Raw genomic sequence first — 6,000 nt, 5'->3', positions numbered from 1 at the left:
AGAGCAGACATCCTTGTCTTGTTCCTGATCTCAGTGGGAATTCTTTCAGCTTTTCACCGTTGAAAATGATGTTTGCTGTGGGTTTGTCATATATGGCCTTTATCATGTTGAGGTAGGTTCCCGTTATGCCCATGTTCTGAAGGGTTTTTATCAGAAATGGGTGTTGGATTTTGTCAAAGGCTTTTCCCGCATCTATTGAGAGGATCACATGGTTTTTATTCTTCAGTGTGTTAATGTGGTGTATCACACTGATGGATTTGTGGATATCGAAGAACCCTTTCATCCCTGGGATAAATCCCACTTGATCATGATGTATAATCCTTTTAATGTATTGTTGGATGTGGTTTGCTAGTATTTTGTTGAGGATTTTTGCATCGATGTTCATCAGTGAAATTGGCCTGTAGTTTTCTTTTTTTGTGGTATTTTTGTCTGGTTTTGGTATCAGGGTGATGGTGGCCTCATAGAATGAGTTTGGGAGTAGCTGACTTTTATGCAGGACCTCTCACAGATAGACCAAGAAGGTTGTTTCATTTCAGTAATGAGTCATGAGGTTTAGACAGTTCAACGACAGAAGTGAACTGCGAATTAGTTTGAAAGCAGAATTACTACCTGCTGTGTACTATATATAACTTGTGTCTCACGACACAAATTCCATTTGAGAATTTTCTTGTGTAGCTTCCTCTTTATCATGGCCTCTTTCTGATAGCACTCATATCATATCATAGGTAGTTCAGATCTTCATATAATTTACTGCTCTTAAGTTATGGAGACTGTTTTTATTAGAGCCTAACAGCATGTGCTGGCAAACCTCCTCTCCAGTGCCATAATCAGTGTTTTTGAGTCCAAAAATTCTAGTGGGCGACACTAGGTGGCAGTGTTATATTTCATCCAAAGCCTCCAATTTGCATGCATTGTGGTGTCAGAAACTTCTAAAATTATGTATGAATGTGTTAGAAGAATAGGGTCTCAGCGGCATCCTGGAACCACTACCCATGATATATTTTTTTATACTTGCCAAATATTCCTTCAAGGTGTTGTACCTCCTTTTTATTTGCAGGGTCCCAGAGGGAGATTAATTTATTGTTCACCATTCAGAGGATTCCTCTGGTGGCCTCAAGTTATTTGTAGGAATTTCACTGATTTCACTAAGCTCTGAATCTTAACTGGATTGATTAACCTTTTGGCTAGTCCATGTGCCTTGACAGATCTCAAGTCTCCTGAGTTTCTCCTTCTAAGTTGGGTAAAGATCATAATGTGATCAAAATAATAAATTAATTTTGATGGTGATCATATTTAAATCCAGTCCCATCAAATTGTAGCAATAAGGTGGAGAAGTCAGATGTCTTTGGGGAAGGCATCCTTTCTCATGTACGAGCAAACTGTGGTTGACCTCTTCTAGAGTAAGAGCAAGAAGATAGTGTGGCTGAAAAGGGAACCCTTCTACACTGTTGGTGGGAATGTAAGTGGGTACAACCACTATGGGGAACAGTCCAGAGGTTCTTTTAAAAACTAAAAATACATACCATTTCATCCAGCAACTCAGCTCCTTGGCATATATCTGGAAAAGATAAAAACTCTAATTCAAAAAGTTATATGCAGCCCAGTGTTCATAGCAGCACTATTCACAATAGCCAAGATGTGGAAGCAACCTAAGTGTCCATAGATAGATGAAGGGATAAAGAAGGTGTGTCATGTTATATACACAATGGAGGACCACCAGCCATAAAAAAGAATGAAATCATGCCATTTGCAGCAACATGGATAGACCTAGAGATTATCACACTATTGAAGGAAGTCAGACAAAGACAAATATGGCATGACATCACTTATATGTGCAATCTAAAAAATAATACAAATCAACTTATTTACAAAACATTCATAGTCATAGAAAATAAATCTATGATTACCAAAGGGGAAAGGGAGGGGGAATAAATTAGGAGTATGGGATTAATAGATATATCTTTATATATAAAATAGGTAAACAACAAAGACCTACTGTATAGCACAAGGAACCATATTCAATTCTGATATTAACTTATAGTGGAAAGTAATTTGAAGCTGTACACCTGACACTAACACAGTGTTGCAAATCAACTAAATTTTTTTTTTTTTTTTTTTTTTTTTTGCTATTTCTTGGGCCGCTCCTGAGGCATGTGGAGGTTCCCAGGCTAGGGGTCTAATTGGAGCTGTAGCCACCGGCCTACGCCAGAGCCACAGCAATGCAGGATCCGAGCTGCGTCTGCAACCTACACCACAGCTCACAGCAACGCCGGATCATTAACCCACTGAGCAAGGGCAGGGACCGAACCCGCAACCTCATGGTTCCTAGTCGGATTCGTTAACCACTGCACCACGACGGGAACTCCTAGAGTTAAATTTTTTTAAAAAAAACAAGATAGATAGCTGAACCTATCATCCAAAAAAATCCCAGTCACAGTCAGCTTGTTGAACCTCATACAGTTTTTACAATGCTTGGCACAACAGATGCTAATTTAAATAATGGTAACTACTTGTTTAACTCATGATAGTTAGCAGTTATTTCCAAGGGTTTTTTCCCTTGGACCATAGAGGATTCACAAAAAGCACTAGTAGAGACTAGCACTCCTGCTCTCATTGTTTCCTAATGACGGGACACTTCGGTGTCCTTCCAGGATCTGACACTGCCTGATGTATCCTACAAAGGGGCAATCCTCAGGGCTCCTGTTTTGTGTGTCCAATTAAAAGTACAGTCGGGGGGGAGGGGGGGTTCCCATCGTGGCCCAGCGGAAACAAATCCGACTAGGAACCATGAAGTTGTGGGTTCAGTCCCTGGCCTCGCTCAGTGGGTTAAGGATGTGGCATTGTCATAAGCCGTGGTGTGGGTTGTAGATGCTCATGATCCTGTGTTGCTGTGGCTGTGCTGTAGTGTAGGCCAGCGGCTACAGCTCCGATTCGACCCTTAGCCTGGGAATCTCCATATGCTGCAGGTGTGGCCCTAAAAAGCAAAAAAAAAAAAAAAAAAAAAAGAAAGAAAGGTATATGAAGGGCAGACTTCTCTCTTAAAGCTTTTGGCTTTAGGCTGGTAGTGACAAGGTTCTTCATCACATTCACTCTAATTACATATTCAGGTAAAGGCAAGCACTGGTAATTTATTCTTGTTTCTCCATCTTCAGCTTCATAGTGATTCTGGCACTGTCTACCATAATTTTCATTCGCCCCAAACTTCAATTTTCATACCTTAATATTGCCTTCCATTCCTCTGATGAAACTATATATAGTACCTTTTGCATCCTCATCTCCCCGAGGTTTTACTCCACCACTTAACTTTATCATACAATCTTGGACCTCCCACGAGGGGTCATTTGAAGATTTCTTGACTCTCAAGTTAATTGTCTCACCTTAATAGTCCCATTAAAGTTTTCTCCCACAACTTTAGTAGATGAATTAAAATCACTGTCTTGTGATTAAACACACCTGGTTTTCCTATTTCTCTTCAGCATCTTTAGCTCTAAACTCATACAGGCATACTGAAACAGATCTGATAGATAGGTTAACTTCAGTGAGGTGGATGCAGGAGGCAGAATAGGTTTCCCTGCTCCCAACTATTGTTCATATGCCACCAAACCCTCTGAGGGATCCTGTCAAATTTCCTACTTCTTCATTCCCCCTCACCCTGGGTGTTTGTTTTTTTTTAAATCACATAAATAGTTCTATCTGATTCAATGTTTATTTCCTTTATCTGGGTTACTGTCTTCATCCCAGCCCACTGGCTTAATTCTTTGTAGCTTAAACTTTCTTTCATTGGTAAAGTCCATTACTAGTAGCTGTGAGAACAAACTACTTGACATTCTATTTCCCTGTTCTTCCATTAAAAGAATTACACAGGGGAATCCATGCCCAAGTGGTTCTTCCTAGTCAAAGAGTCTAACGTAGTTTCAGGGAAGTGTAACACAAATCCTCATAAACCAAGCAGGGTTGCCACTGTCCTTAACATTCTTCATGCTTCCACAGAGGTAATCCATTTCACCGTTAGCAAAAGGAATATACAGTTTTCCTTCTCATTATAAATTCACTGCATTCCAGACTTCATGCACTCCAAAGAGGGCGCTGATATGTTACTTGAATTCTCTATGGATCAAATCCTGAACCTTGTAATAAATGGTTAATTAACAGTCCTACCAACCAACTCCTTCCATTAAGTAGTTTCTAAAATCAGCAGAGCCTTGGTTGTTTAGTCTGAAAATCCAAGAAAGCAGAGATTCCTGAATACTACTCAAAAATATAACCGAACTCCATTACACCATAGCCTTTGTTTTCCATGTAGGTATATCTGATAAGGCCTGGTAGAAGCACACAAGTTAGTCCAGGAACCTAAGTAGGTCCCTCCTCCTCCTTGAAGCCAGAACTCTAATCTTAGGATTTGGCCAGCCACATGGAAGAAGGAAGCCATAGAGAACAGGAGAGAAAGAGAGAAAGTCAATCTTCCCCAGGGCACAGGACTGGTTTAATGTATCTGCTACTTACATGCAAATGAATTCATGGAAGAGAGAAGAGAAAATCATATGCACATGGTAATTTAATGTATAGTGATCCTGCTTCCAATAAATGCTGTTCAGTCAGCCTCTCACATTCTTACCAAACAGGTTAGCATTCTCCTCTCTTGGAGAGAAACATGAATAGAAGTGGGCCATCAGGCAGCATGGAGACAAGGAAATATGTTCCTTTCTGCTCACTCTATCCTCAGTGTAGCACACTGAAAAGGTAAAAGGATTATATAACTGTACTACAGAATTATCTGACTTTCTATTATATGAAGGTCTTGTGTAATAACCGAGAGACCTCTGAAAAAAGGTTTGTTTCTACTTCTTGCCTTGCTTTGCCTTTCTGAATCTTTTTATGTACAATGAAAAATATCCATTGAGTTGATCTTTAAGTTTCTTTCAAGATCTGAGTCTGTGTTTTATTATTATAGTATATATCCAGATTTCATTACCAAGTTGATTGTTGGTTGCTTCTATGGGGCAGGGATGGTGGCTTATACACCCTTTACATGTCTAGTGTTTACAACTAGCACCTTTTAAAAAATGTTGGTTGAGGTGTGGAAAAGTGTGCACTGCTATTTTGTTAAAATTTATGTTAAATAGGAGATGGAGGTAATGTAATAGGGGATGTAATATATATTTATAATTTTACTTGCCAGAATGTCCCTGGAGGTATAAAGAAACTAATACTGGTTCCTTTTGAGCATGGGGGCTGAAGGACCAGGAGTTGTGCATGACCGTGAAAGTTGTTTTTCAAAATGTTTGTCTTTTTACTTATGTTTTAATTCTCCCTTTGGTCTTCCTCCTCCAGCCACCCTACCCTTCTTGCTATTCCTCCAACTTATGAAGTATGCTCCTGATTCAAGGCCTTAGCACTTGCCATTCTAGTGTCTGAAATACTCTCTAGCGTCTGGAATATTCTCCCTTCAGACACTCCTTTACTTCATTCCAAACACTGCTCAAATATCCCCTTAACACCGATACCCCTCTGACTCCCCTGTATGTAAAACTCTCCCTCTCTTCCCTAATATACACCTTACTATAGTGCCATTTAACATACTAAATATTTGCATTTATTTACTGTATGACTCCCTTTTGGAACACTGCCTGGTGCATAACAATCAACACACACTTGTTGAATTAATGAATGTACTGTTTGAGGTTCGATTTTTCTAAAAAAAAAATCATGTACATAAATTACCGTGAATTATTTTTTCCAGAAAAAAACAACCAGTTAAGGAATAAATGTTCGCTGAATTAGCTATTAGATTTTTATTATTGTAGGACAAAGTCCAAACTTTTTTCTCAACGTACAGGGCTTTCTATCTGCCACGGGCAAGTCATTCAACGTAAATTCCGTTTTCTCATTCTTAAAGTGGGACTGTTACTAATTAAACCACAGAATTAAGATTAAATATAGGTGAAAGCGCTTCGTACCCTTGGCGCTATTAAAACTACACAAAGCACATCGCTTCTCCGG

Source organism: Phacochoerus africanus, chromosome 10 (genome assembly GCF_016906955.1).
Source record: "Phacochoerus africanus isolate WHEZ1 chromosome 10, ROS_Pafr_v1, whole genome shotgun sequence".
NCBI lineage: Eukaryota > Metazoa > Chordata > Mammalia > Artiodactyla > Suidae > Phacochoerus > Phacochoerus africanus.
This window is presented reverse-complemented; position numbering follows the sequence as displayed.